The sequence below is a fragment of the Emydura macquarii genome, unplaced genomic scaffold, assembly GCF_026122565.2.
Source record: "Emydura macquarii macquarii isolate MOO-44397 ecotype Brisbane River unplaced genomic scaffold, CSIRO-AGI_Emac_v2 contig_383, whole genome shotgun sequence".
Classification (NCBI taxonomy): domain Eukaryota; kingdom Metazoa; phylum Chordata; order Testudines; family Chelidae; genus Emydura; species Emydura macquarii.
The window spans coordinates 4,587,089-4,601,505 of NW_027130520.1; the positions used below are offsets into that span (position 1 = coordinate 4,587,089).

The 14,417-nt window shown below is 42.4% G+C and overlaps 1 protein-coding gene across 3 annotated transcripts in view; it reads left to right on the forward strand.

Annotated features, from left to right (window-relative positions):
- The first annotated feature begins 11,812 nt into the window (after positions 1-11,812).
- The window catches only part of MATN2 (matrilin 2), a 113,402-nt gene continuing 110,797 nt past the window's right edge, over positions 11,813-14,417 (forward strand). For all 3 annotated transcript variants that reach the window (XR_010917805.1, XM_067536996.1, XM_067537004.1), the window contains exon 1: positions 11,813-11,910. The gene's annotated coding sequence lies outside the window, so the exon portion shown is untranslated. The remainder of the gene's footprint in view (positions 11,911-14,417) is intronic.

Consider the following 14,417-nt stretch of genomic DNA (forward strand, 5'->3'; position numbering starts at 1 on the left):
TGGATATCCAGTTTCTGAACAGAAGAACTGAACAGTATTGACATTCAGGTAGGGAAGGAAGGCAATTTCCATACCAAATTAACGGATCTTTTCTAGGATTCTCAAGAGGTCAAACATCAGATTCTTGTTCACAAATTGCTATTAGAGTAGACTGTACAGCTCCAATTATCATGTGAAGTGCACACTGCACAACATTGCTCTTAGCAAGGTTACTGGGAGCAGTATGTGACCAAACAAGTGAGGCATATTCACGTATTTGGCAAAATATCAAACACTGTTTTGTTTTCACGGTTCCAGTGAACCCTAATTGGTGATATACATTGTAGAAGATTCAATCTCTTCTTTATGTTGACTGTCATCTTTCAGATCTGTGGTCCAAACCTTACTTTTGTGTCCAAGGTCATTCCAAGGTATACTGGCTCCTTTCAGCAGCAATGCCTTCTCCATCAACATCAATTTTGAACTGTAGTTGAACTTCTTAAAGTTTGTGGTAAAGTAGATGGACTTTGTTTTCGCTGGAAGTTATATTTCTTTCCCCATTTAGTTACAATTTCCAAGTCCTCATTTAAATCTTTCTCCAGTACATATATTTTATGATCCATCATACATGGCACAATATTATCACATATGTGTATACAGATGATTTCAAGCAGCCTTACAGTCCAGAGGAGTTCATCAGGAAGAGGAGAGACCTTAAAACTGAGCCATGAGGAATTCCTGCCATAAGTGGCCTTGTCTTTAAAAAAGTACCATTTAGTCTTCCTGTTATTTTTCTATACTGTAGGAAATCTCTTATTCATAGGTACATTTTGCCACAGATTCTCTTTTCACTGTGTTTCACAAAGAGCTTGTTTCTTGAATAGGAGCAACATGGATATTTTCCTCATGAAGAACTTTTTCAACTTCCGTGATATGGTTCTGGATGTCCATTACATTACATGTAGTATGTTAAAGATGGCTGTAGTATATTTGTCAACACCTTCTCTGAAAATCACAAGAGGTGACATGCCAGTTTCCCCGTACTCAGTAGCATATTTCTGAACCTCTTCTACAACTTCATGGTGGGAATATGGTTGCCAGAGCCCCATTAGCCACAGATTTCATCTGGGAACGCCTCAGTACAAGGATGAGGTGGTGAAAGCCTTTTTTTTTTTGGAGGGATGGGGGTCTTCCAAGTTCCTTTCCTTAGTGTGCAAGCAAAAGTTCGGTCTTGGGAAAATATTGACAAGAATTAATGTAACAATTGACAGAGACCAAATGGTGCCACCAACAATTTTATTAATATGTTTATTTTCTTCACAGCTGTTTTTGTACAAGTTCTCTATGATGAATAAGGCAATTTGATTGGGGGTAACAGAAACCTGGTATTTTGTTCCCCTTAGAAGAACAAAAGATAGGGGTAAAATAGCAAGCAAATGACTTACAGGATATAAGATATGATAGAAGATTAACCATATTTGGCAATAGTTTAGGCAGACTAGATAAGGAGATTGGTAATAGAACATAGAACCTATGTGGAAAATAGATCTTGTCAAACTAACATGATATCTTTGTTTTTATTAGATTAAAAGTTTGGCTGATAAAGGTAATAGTGTTGACATAAACTTCTCTAAGGCATTTGACTTCATATTGCAAGATATTTTGTTTAAGAAACTAAACAAAATGAACATGACCTGTTAAATGGATTTAAAACTGGCTAACTGATAGGTCACAAAATGTAATGTAAATAGAGAATCATTATTAAGTGGGTGTGTTTCTAGTAGGTGTCTCGCAGGAACTAGTTCTTGGCTCTACATTATTTCACATTTTTATCTATGAATTGAAAGAAAACATAAAATTATTACTGGTAAATTCTGCAGATGACACAAAGATTGGAGAAGTAGTAAATAATGAAAAGAACAGGTCACTGACAGAAAGCAATCTAGATTTCTTGGTAAACTGCATGCAAGTAAACACTGCATTTTAATATTGCCAAATATAAATGTATATGTCTAGAAACAAAGGTAGGTCATATTTACAGGATAGGGGACTGTTGTGGGACAGCTCTCACACTAGCCAGGAAGGAATTAAAGAGCTCCTCTGGGCACATTCAGTCTCAGCCTGGCGCACCTGTCAGGCCTCTTGTACCTGGAGAGGGGCAGCTCCTTAAAAGGGAAGATCCAAGCTTAGTTCAGGGTGGCAGTAAGAGGGAAGCAAAGCTAGATCTTCCTAGACCCACAGAGCAGGGGCTGCTTATCCAGAAAGCTGCTAAAGAGCCTCTCCTGCCTAAACACCCTGGACAGGTAGAGGGACCATCTTTACTTTGCTTTACTTTTCATTAGAGTCCAGGGCCCTCAGATAGTCAGGGGCTGGAAACCCATCCTCCTTCACAAAGACTGTTTATCTGTTGCCTTAAGTGGAACAGCAGGGTGATTGCAGACTGTTTTGGAGACTGCAGATTTATTCTGGTTATCATTTTTCATCCTGGACTGCGGCCTTCTCTTGAAGGGCGGGGAACTGTCTCCTTAAGACTTACAACCAAGAGACTGCACCCCACACTCCAAACCAGTTCTACAGCGACAACTACAGCCAGAAGAGGCTTCTGGAATGAGAGAGGTGCCCACCCTCACCTCACAGGGGCAACCTAGAGGTACAGCCTGTGACAGAGATGCTACTTGAGGATGAAGTGACTGAAAAAGACTTGGAGGGTCATAGTGGAAAATCGAGTGAACACGAGCTTACAGTACAATACTGCTAATATGATCCTTGGATGTATAAACAGGGGCAGCTCAAGTAAGAGTAGAGAGATTATATTACCTCTATATTGGGCACAGGTGTGATTGCTACTGGAATATTATGTCTAGTTCTGATATCCACAGCTCAGGAAGAATGTTGATAAATTGGAGAGGGTTCAGAAAAGAATGACAAGAACGATTAAAAGATTAGAAAACATGTTTTATACAGTCAGACACAAGAAGTTCAATCTATGTAGTCTGTCAAAGAGAAGGTTGAGGGATGACTTGATCACAGTCTATAAATACCAGCACGGGGAACAGAAATTTGATAATGGAAAGCACTGCAATCTAGCAAATAAAGGAACAACAAGATCCAATGTCTGGAAGTTGAAGCCAGACCAATTCAGACTAGAAATAAGGTGCAAATTGTTAATGATGAGGATGACTAATGATTGGAACAATTTAGCAAGAGTTGTGGTGGAATTTCCATCCCTGGAAATTTTTAATGACAATCAGATGTTTTTCTAAAAGATATGCTCTACTTCAAAGAGGAATCAGTTCTGGAATGGAGCCACAGTGGGCATATGGAGAGTGAAATACCCTATCCTCTCAAAGTGGTTCTCCAATCAGACTTCATTTGAGGGCAATATTGTAGCTATCCTGTGGATCAATGGAGATCTTCTGCTTTTAGTCTGGCACATTTAACTAGTGTAATGATCAGTTAACTGCACTTCCACCAATAGATGGTGTTGTATCTTTATTTTAATGTTTTGTTGTTGTTGTATCTGAGCCAGGGAGTGAGGGTGGGGGTGGTAGTGGTTGGAAGTTTGAGTCCTGCCTGTCTGTGTCAAAGTTGTTACTTGCAATGTTCCAACAAATCCTTGGAGTTCTATAAGCAAGTATTACAACCCAGAAGGATGCCTGTGGAGGTGGATTCACAAACTGTCTGAATATACACTATAAACCTGGAAAGCAAAATGTGATGGCAGATGCTCGAAGGTACGTGAGGGCAGTGAAAATAAACTCAGCCTGATCTTGTGACAACATCAAGCAAGAACAGGATTGACATGCCAGAAAGCTTACAGAGAACAGTACTAGAGTGTCTTCATGATAATGAAGCAGCAGGCCATCTGTGGTATGAAGATACTGAGCCAGGTATCTGACAGATACTTTGGCTAGGCATGGCTGCAGCTATTAAGAACTGGGTACTTTCCTATCCTATCAAGAAAGGAAAGCAGCAGCAAGAAGAGGCAGAACTCCTTTAGGGCAAATGCCCCAAGCTAGTAAGCCATTGGAGATCATTCCACTTGATTTGAAATGTCAGAAATACCAGAAGCTGGTATTTGCTGGTACTGTATGACACCTCCTCAGAGTACATGGTGTTGCAACCTTTAACAGATAAAAGGACAGAGACAATTTCAAATGCATTAATGAAATATATAGTGTTGCAGTTCGGCCCAGCAAGCTACATCTGCAGCAATCAGAAGAATCACTTAATTACATGAGGTTTGTTGACAATTCCAGAAAACCAAGATGAGAACCAATGTTACCCATCTTGTGAAAAATGAGGGAGTGGAGACAGTAAATGGCACTATTGGTTCTATGTTTAGAGTCTAAGTCAGTGAAGGCCAACAAGACTGTGACACTCTGTATCTCAGAACAGCATCCTGAAATCAACATATTCACCATAGTCATATAATTATGATATGTTTGTACAAAATATGCCTTGTAAGGTATCATTTTAAGTCTTAATCTGTTGAACATTAATATCCTGTTGGGTTATATGTGCTATCATTGTATGTAAAGTTATGAAGTTTTGCTATGTGTGTGCTACTGAAAGATGTGGTCAGGTAGGAAAAGCCCAAACCTGCTTTTCAGGTACAACAATGGACTAGCCAGACGTGCTGATTAAGGGGAATCTACTCTCCCAACCCCCATTCCTAAAGACTTCACAGAGGAAGCACGTGCACAGTGGACTCAGCTTGACCATTTCACATGCATTGACCTTTCCAGCAAGCTGGAAAAAGCTATAAAAGGGGGGAAGTGACCTCATCACTTGTCTTCATTCCCCCACAACTCAACACCTGAAGGAACATCTGGAAGAGAAAAGACTTTGAACGGGAGAGGGAAACCCATGCTGCAAAGCAGATGCAGCCTGTGTATCAAGAATCTGTAGCCTGCTTGAATCATCAGTCAGGGTAAGATATTGCTGATTCAAATTTTGTTTGGTGTATAAGAACTTAGACTGTGAAATTATTTTTAGTTCTTTGGTAACTATCTCTAATCCTTTATGCCTACACTTAAAATCACTTAAAAATCTATCTTTCTGTAGTTAATAAATCTGTTTTATAATTTTATCTAAAACAGTGTGTCTTGGATTGTAGTGTTTGGGAAATCTCAGTTCAATTAACAAAGACTGGTGTATAGTCACATCGAGAGAGGGGCATACTAAGTAAGTCGTCTGGCCAGTGCAAGGTGGTGTACGGCTTGGGAGCTTGGAGTGAATTGGCTGATGGCATTCTGAATTGTTGGATCATGAGTTACTGAAGGAAAGCACTCATGTACCACCATTTGGTGGGTTTCTGCCTGTGGATACCTGTGTTAGTACTTTACCTGCTAGAGGTTTGTAGCTTACTAACAGCATCACAGAGCCAAAAGCAGCCCAGGTAAACATTTCTGCTAGCTGGGTGTAGGACTCCACTTGCTGTTGCCTGTACCCCGAGGTGTCTGCTGTCTATCATCAATGAGGCATTACTGGGAACCAGTCCAGGCTGCAAGGGCAAGAGGACACAGCGGTTCCACTTCTTCCAGGCTGCATCCCAGGGGGGCAATCCCATCACAAATACAAAGACACTTCTTGTCATCTTTGCATATAACAGCAGCTGGCACCAACTATTCATTATTCTCCTTATGAAATTATATTTGGACTCCACAAACCCATGCTTCCCTATGACTTGATCTTCAGGCAGCTAGACACAGTAAATCCCCCTGAACCGACACAGGTTTTTGACACAGCAGAGTCTTATGTAAGTGATCTGAAGACAGCATTCCAGAAGGCGGAGAAACAGAAGAGCTGGAAGAGCACATGCCAAGCACAAGATGCCAGGAAAAAAGGAGAATTATGTGCCCAGTCAGGAAAGAGAGAGAGTGTGGCTATGCAGCTGGAAAAAGTAGCCTTGAAAAATCCCAAACTTACTCTTTTTTTGGAAGTGACCTTACGTACTAAGTAAGAAAATAAACAATTTATCTTCACTGATGCAAAAAGTGAGAGATCACTGCTTTGCAGTGCACAGAGAACAAGTGCACAGAGTCATTGAAAGAAAAGTGAGTGCAAGTACCAAGGATTCTCAACAACCATCCCAAAGGATTGCAGAGGAGGATTTGAAGGTACCTTGGCAGGTTTCTGTGGCTTGTGGTGGTGGGATGGTTGTGAAGAATTGCTGAGGTGTCCTTGAGACTTCACTACTGAAAGTCTTCAACAGACAGTCTGTCTACAACAGCTAGGCCTAACCTGTAGGACATGATAACCCTGTATTCACTGATAACCTAGATCCAACTATGAATGATCTCTCCATGAACTGAATATAGTGCTCAAACAGGCAGAACAACCTGGAAACTTGTGTGGATGGCAGACTTTCTGGATTCCTAGGAGTTACAACAATATTAAAGTTTTAGTTACTGTTTTAAATTCTTACTCAGCTATAGAAGTGAAACTGGTAATGATCATTGTAGACTGCACTTCCACCAGTAGATGATGCTGTATCTTTATCTTAGTGTTAAGTTGTTGTCTTGTATCTGATGGGGGGAGAGGGGTTGGTAGGAAGTTTGAGTTCTGTCTGTGTGTGCTGTAGTTGATACCTGCAGTGTTCCATTAAATTATTTCAGTTCTATACATGAGTATTATATTAGTACTAAAATCGCTTAAACAGAAACAGCTATATGGGAAAACATGCTATGTTCATCAAATGGCTCTAGTGGGTAGACATAGTTCATTTATACATTTTTAACAAATTATATTCCTATTTGTTAATTAAAAGCAGGTAAGTTTTAATGAATGCTTTTCTATGTTTACAGAAGTAACAAGTATAAAATAGCAAAATGCATTTTCTTTGTTAGGTATCTGTAACAGCATAGTCCTTTCATTAAAGTAGCAATATAGCCAATTAATCTCAATAAAAAATAAAACCTACCAGCACATCAATCCTGGTCAAGGACACCATTCAAACACTGAACCATAATGCTTAAGGGCCAATCTTGCTGGGACAAATAGTCCCACTGAAGCACCAAGGCAGAACACTGAATTGACTACTTGCCTGCACAGCCAGCAGGTTTCGGTTCTAAATCAGCATAATTTAAGTTTTATTTATTTAAAAATTCATGTAATTAAAGAATTCATCATTAAATATAATAGATCGCTAAAGGCCAAAATGCAAATAATTTCTACCATTCCATCTGGCCCAAGATGAAATTATTTCAGTGGATTCTAAAGTGGGAACACACCACTCTCAAGTTACCTAGGAAAACAATGTAAAGACAGTACATAATGTTCAGTTTTCATAGCACAAGTGAAGTTCTGTGAATGAATTTAACATAGTGACATTTCCCGGTACATTTGTTCTGCATGAAAATAGATAGTGTACAATCTTCCAGAAGAATTCAGGGCATTCATTGTATTTAAATCATGGATTTAACTGAAATCCAGCCACTGTTCAAATCATCTCTCAAATTTGTTTCACTGGTAAAAATCATGAAATGTCTCCTTGGCAATCTGGATAGTGATGATAAACTGCTCTGTGGCTGTCCTGAGGATAAAGAAGAAAGGAAGAAATCTGTATATGCCTCTAGCAGGGTGGATTCACTTCTGCCTCTTTTCAAGCTCACAAACGGCTTGGAGACCTTTTGCTGGTAAAACATCCCATGAAGTTTATTTACAAGGTTCATTTCCTCCACCCTTATACACTATGCAGCCTTACATGTACTGTCCTAGGAAGCCCTCAGCTCTGCGGGCAGGCAGGCAAACTCATTTTCCCCTTCTCACTTCCTTCCTGTGCCTGCCTAATAGTTCTCTTTAGCCCATTGCCATCATCAATTAGGCACAGCTCTTCATAAAGAGGTCTACTCTATATCATTAGAATTGAAGTGCGTACAGTGCTGGCTCAACTGCTGTTGCCCCCCACTTTGTCAAAATGCCAAAACTTTGCTGTCCAGGCACTAGCTGCAAGAATTCTCACTTTATTCTTCAAAAACATCTTCAGGAAACCAAGGGAGTCTCCATAGGAAAAACCTTCATAATTGCTAGAGCTGAATTACAATAAGCTAAATGTAAACATCTTTCATCCAACTTCACTAAACCACTGAATGGGTGTTGTAGTTACTTGCATTTATTATTTGTGGGGAAATCAAAAAGCTGGAAGTTTCAGATTGAAGCAACGACAGAGATGCTAGCAAGTGGATGGAGTTTAAATTCAGCCACTTTAATGTCATCTGACCATACATGTCAGTGATGTGTTTGCCTTAAATTTCCCAAAGAGTCTGAGAAAGGTGTTAGAACTAAGTAGAGGAACATCCCAGACCTTAATCCTCAAAACTTCTTCAAAAGGTATCATTCAGAGACCAAAGAGCATCACAACCAGCACAGAATCCAGAGAGGGATACCAAGTACAATACCAACTACATCCTGATGAAAATTTACCCTACTGTACCAGTTACTACTCCCTCAGATACTATCAAGAGCTGTTTCAGTACTGTAATCTTGCCTAAATCCTGACTGGTAAATATATTCAATGTATGAGATATCAACAAATATGGAAATATAGTCATTAGCACCAAATAATATATTTATCTAATTATAAACTGTAAGGAATGGACATGCCATTTGTGAGAACCGTATGATTTAAAAAAAAATTTTTTTTTGCCTTCATTTCTATGCTGAAACTACATCTTTAGAAGGGTGTAAAATACTGGGACAGAATTATCAGTCATTTAAGCAACTCAGAAAGAACTTCTTGACACAAAAGATGGATTAACTATGGAACAATCTATCAAAAATAGCAAAAGAATTATGAGTTCAAAGGGCACTCAACATTTGCATTTAGGGCCTGCTCTAATGCCCATTGATGTCAATGGAAACTCTTTTAATTTCAATAAGCAATGGACTCAGGCCCTAAACAAGGAGTGTAGTCTAGTTGCCGAGTGAAGTGAGGTCCTCTGCTCAACTTGATGGTATTTCTAGGTTTGTCAGTAAGTAACAAAATAGCTTTTGAATGCTTCATCCAATCAATTCTAAACGTTCAGAGGCTATTCTAAGCATCCCTGGGCAGAACCCTATTGATTTTGGTTAAAACTGGTAAATCAGAAGGGGGAAATGGAAGACACCTGGTGCCCCTGTCACCTGGTTAGCAAACCCAGCATCTCCAACCACCCCTGTAATTGTATGTTGATCAAAGAACCAGTTAATGGCAACCATTAACACCTTCCATCATAAAATACCCCCCATTTTAGCTCTCACCATCATCCCAATACAGTTTAAAATGTTGGCGCCTGAAGGAATTATATCCCAGACACAGAGAAAAAAATTAGGGCACACAAAATTAGGGCACACACTGGGCACCTGAAAAAGGGAAAGGAGAATGGCTGACACCGCCCATGGCATGAAGAGGGAGGTGATGGCGGAACTGCAGAGAGTCCCTGAGATAGAGGGGGATGGGAGGATAGCACACAGTGAGTTTCTGGGAGGAAATGAAGGAATGCAAGGAGTTCCTGATGTGTGCAAGGAGTTTGGTTTACAGAAACAACAGTGTGTGTGACCCAGTCGTTACACAGCACAAGGCAAGGAATCTTGAAACTGGGTCTGTACTCAGCACTGCCACTGAATCCCTGTCTATTTGCTTCTCTAACAAAGGTTTCTAGGGTTTTTCTAAACTGCCCCTTATGAATGGAACACCATGCTTATCCCCCTTTAAATTAAGGAGGGAGGCCACTGCCCTTGCCTTCAAATCCCTACTCAAGACCCTCTTCTGCTATGACAATTATGAAAATTCAGCCAACCAACAATGGCTAAGCTGTGCAGCAGTTGGGGATAGCCAACTGCATTTTTTTTAAATGTAAGATGATTTGAAATCACTAAGTTTTGCAATAGCTACCTAATGTAGTTGTGTTATCTTTTGTTACCCTACTCCTTTCCTTCCTTTTGTCACTCACTTGTTGGGTCACATCACAGATTGTAAATTCTTCAGGATGCGGGCCACAGCACTTAGTGCAACTGGGGTTGGATACTGAGTTAGGCCTCTTGGTACTATTACAGTACAAATAAATACTGACCATGAAACAGAACTCAATAGTAACTTTTCAGAATTTATTTTTAAAGTTATGACATTGATCAACTATAGCTTTAAATAGTCACTTTTATTTTGTGGTTCCCTTTGGATAGAGGAGAGACTAAAGACCCAGTGATTTGGATCTCCTCTTCATTTTGAGATTTATGGATGGTTTGTATCCCCATTTATATAAATTAGGGTCTTGTATTTTCTGTTGTTTTTTTTCCTCTGTCATTTGCTTCTGAGTCCGTGGTATCAGCCAGCTCTGAAAGAAAAACATTTCTTTACATGTTTTCATATTAGGGTCTCCCAGTTGTAGTTCCTGGGTGCAGAATGATACACTTAGGATCCATTTCCTTTGCACACCTTACAGACTGTGAGTTGTTTCTCCTACAAATCTTGCAATGAAATTAGCTTTTTTTGATGAAAAACATCTGCCCACCCTTAAGTAACTGTTGAAAGCACAGACAAATTTTCCAAGTGTTTGAACTCAACATTTCATGTGTGCTTTTTGTAACCTAAAATTGCAGGGCTCTGCTTAGAGCTTCTTATCTGGTACTGGTAGAGGGGCTAGCTTGCCCCCTTGCCAGTTTGGACCTTACCCCCACTTTCATTCCTCTGTTTCCCAGAAGGAAGAAATCACAATTTATTCCAAGGAAGGGTAGCGACTTAAGTCATTTCTTGCAAAAGCTGTTGCTATGAAGCCCGTGCCCAGCTTTTTCCATCTAAGCAATTGATTATTTAGCAGGCTTCACTGCACTGTTAACTAATAAATGATCATTACCCCTATCTGGTCCATTTACTTTACTGTGTCTGCAATTTGCTTCCCCTACAGAAACTCCCACAGCCTCCTTGCCGACACAGAAAACCACGTCTGAGGGTAGGAAGACCGCAGGATTCACTGGAGACTGTTTTGGCCCTAGAGGTGCTTCATGTGGGGAATGGGATTTCCATTTCCCAACCTTTCCTTTAGTGGCTTTCCCTGGAAACGAAACACTGACTGCTGGCCTTGGGCCGGTGGCTGACGCTCAGATGCTGGGAGAAGGATGCTGCTGATCCCGGACCGAACATCTGGTGCCCGGGAAAACCAAACCGCTCCCAGTTTCCACGAGCTGAGCCTCCCTGCCCCGCTCCTGAGGGGAGATTCCCCCGGCTAGGAAAGACTTTCCTTCCTTCCTGGGATCGCCAGGAGCGGCGACAGGAACTCCTCCCCGCCATCCTCTGCAGGGAGCACGTTCCTCGGCAGAGCTAGGTCTGAGCCACGGGATGAGGTGGGGGAGAGGGAGGGGGAGACATCTTTGGACTAGAACAAGAGCTGGCAGCAGAGCTTAGCCCAGGGTCAGGGTGCAGGGGATTCCGGAGCCCTCCGGCGGGGTAGGCGGCCCAGGGCTTCTCCCAGCACGTTCAGCCGGACCTCAGTTGGTCCCACACGAGTCTAGAGGAGGGAGGGCTCAGACTAAGGACCGGCTCCGGGACCTTCCTCCCCCGGCACAAGGGGCGTGGGGTCCTTCCCCTGCGGCCAGCTGCGGCTCGGGGCGGAGACGAGCCGATTCCAGCTGTAGCTCTGAACCCGGGGGGCCCCCTCCGCCGCTGCCAATCCAGGCACTTGCCGCCCGCGCCTCCCGCCCCAGCCCAGCCGGCCGCGCGCCCCCCCTCCCTTCCCCTCCCCGCCTGCCGCGTGCGCGCAGCGGCCGAGCAGAGCCGCCCCGGCCCCTGCTGACAGCCGGGCTGGGCTGGGAGGCGGCGGGCGGCTCTTCCCCGGCGTGCCACACTTCCGGAGGGCGCTCACCGGCTCCGAGCAGTGCGCCCCGGCTGTCGCCCTCCGCCTGCCCCAGACTCGCAGGCTGCAGCCGCCCGGGCGCCCCTCGCCAGCGCCGCAGGTAAGCGCCGTCTCTGCCCGGCGCCGCGAACCCAGCCCAAAGCTGCGCGGGTAGCGCTGGGCTGCGCGCGGATGGCGCCTTCGCTGGAGCTGCGAGGGCGACCTGTGCGGCTCCCCAGCCAGCGGGCAGGCGCTGCGGGCGGCGGCGGGGCACGGCTCCGAGGCAGCCTGCAAGCGCAGCGCAGCGCCCCCGCCGGAGCGCAAAACTGCGCACAGGCAGCGGAGGAGCCCGCTGGGCGCGCACAGGCGGGGCTGGCCGAGGGCAGTGGTTTGACCAGAGCTGCGGGCAGGGCTGGGTCCAAACAGCTCCTGACCTTCCAGGGCTTCTTGGGACAGTTTTGGAGATCTAGCTCCCGACTGAAGCCTGCGGCCACTGCCCGTTTCTGGTTTTGAGGCGCGCTCTCCAGATTTATAACCAGGCTTGGGTAGGATTTTGTGTATGGGTCAAGTTTGTTTGGATTTCTCACACAAACACACACACCCACACAAACACCCACACACACCAACTGAGGGAATAATATTTCCATTGAGGAGACTTGATATTTACAGAGAGGCAAAGTAAGAAAAATGTTGCTTGAGAACTTCTTAGAGTCTGATTTAAGGATATTTGCTATGCCTATTTCGATGCACTATTGACAATTTGTGTTGTGAGGGTTAGAAAGCTTTAGCTTTTTAATCTCAACCCCTACTGTCATTGCTCCTCCCCCAGCATGGAGCCCTGCCCATCATTTCCCACAACTGTGAAAATATAAATGATAAAAATAGGGGGGAAACATTGTTACAACCCATAATTTTGGGCAACTGTGAACTTTTACATCAATAAAAACAGAAAGAAATGCTTAAAAATAAACATTAATATTGTCAGTTGAAATTATTTTTTTTAAAAAATCTCAAATTCTGCCAAACCTTTTTATAGAAGAAGCAAGAAAATTCATTGGTGCTTGGAGTCCTCACTGGAAAGATCTAGGTACACACCTCTCTTATGGAAAACCAGATCCTTGCTACTATCCTTAGAGCAGTAGAAAATAGCCACACTGAATCCCCCATACGCCTGAAAACACCATTAGCAAACTCTGTTTTATGCTTATGACTGTATTTTATATGTACTGAAAGGGCTAATGTGTATGAGCCTCATTGTTTTCTCCTGGATAGTCTCAGAACTTGTCGTAAACACTTCACTGTAGCTGAAGGAGATTCTCCTTTGAACTCAGGTGGTAGGAGCTGGTGCTGCTGTAGTAGGAGAATCTGAGTTATGTCCCTAGTTTCCGCTGTAAAGTTCTGAGTGGCGATAGTGTGGAACATTGTGACAACTATGAAGTCCTGAGTAGCCACAGATTTTTAATTTCTGCTATTAACTGTGTTGTTTAATATTGAGGGGTGAGGAGGAGAGGAACATTATATAAGTGTATTCCATTCATTTTTGTGTGCTGTCAAACAACTGACATACCTTTCTTCCCTGAAATAACTACATTTCAGTGCTGGATGAAGTGATTCATGCTCTATCCTATATTCAATATGACTATGAGCTGTGTAAGACTAATATCCCAGTTTTGTGGGCCATTCTCATGATTCAGTATTTTATGTAACTTTTAACCTTTACATTGGTCTTAGGTTTTGTAAAAATTTGTTTTTAATACTACTACTTACTAATGTAAATTTGGGTGCAAATTTGACCTCACAATAACTGTTTAAATAATTAGTAGTTGCCAAAAAGTATATTTAATATCTTATGGTTATATATTATCCTTAAGCTCTTTACACATCTCATCGCTGAATTGTGGTCACCTCTGAGGTAAAACATAGGAACTGTTTTTACACCACAAAAGCAATACAGTTCCAGAGGGGTAGCCATGTAAGTCTGTAAACAGCAAAAACAATGAGAGTCCTATAGCACCTTAAAGAATGACAAATTTCTGCGGCAGATGCATCTGACAAAGTGGGTTGCAGCCCATGAAAGCTTATGCCCGCAGAAATTTGTTAGTCTTTAAGGTGCTACAGGACTCTCACAATACAGTGCTGAAGAACACTGTAGCCAGTTGAAATGGCAGGGGAATGTAAGTTAGACAGAATATATTTAGTTAAACTGGAAATTAGCCAGTTTATGTTACTCTCTAACCTAATGAAAATTGTAGTGGGATCTTCAGTGACCACAAGTGGTCAGGATCTCAGTTTTAGAAGATAGCATTTCAGTATCATAGTGACCTGTAACATGATGCTGGACATTAGGTTAGTGTTAACTCAGAGGGGAAGAATGCAACCTCCTGATTTACAAAGCACTTCCTGTAATATTTGGCTTTTCTTCTTAGGCCACCATTCAAGAAGTGAACAGGCCTGACTCTGTTTATTTTGAGAGATTGGAAAAAATTACATGTGGTGGTGTGGTATGGCTGTGCTAATAAGGGGCGCTATGATAGAAGGCATAGTCTTAACAAATCCCAACAAATCTAGGGATAAGGGACTTTAATAATGGACATAGTGAGACATGCATATGATTTTTCTACGAAAACT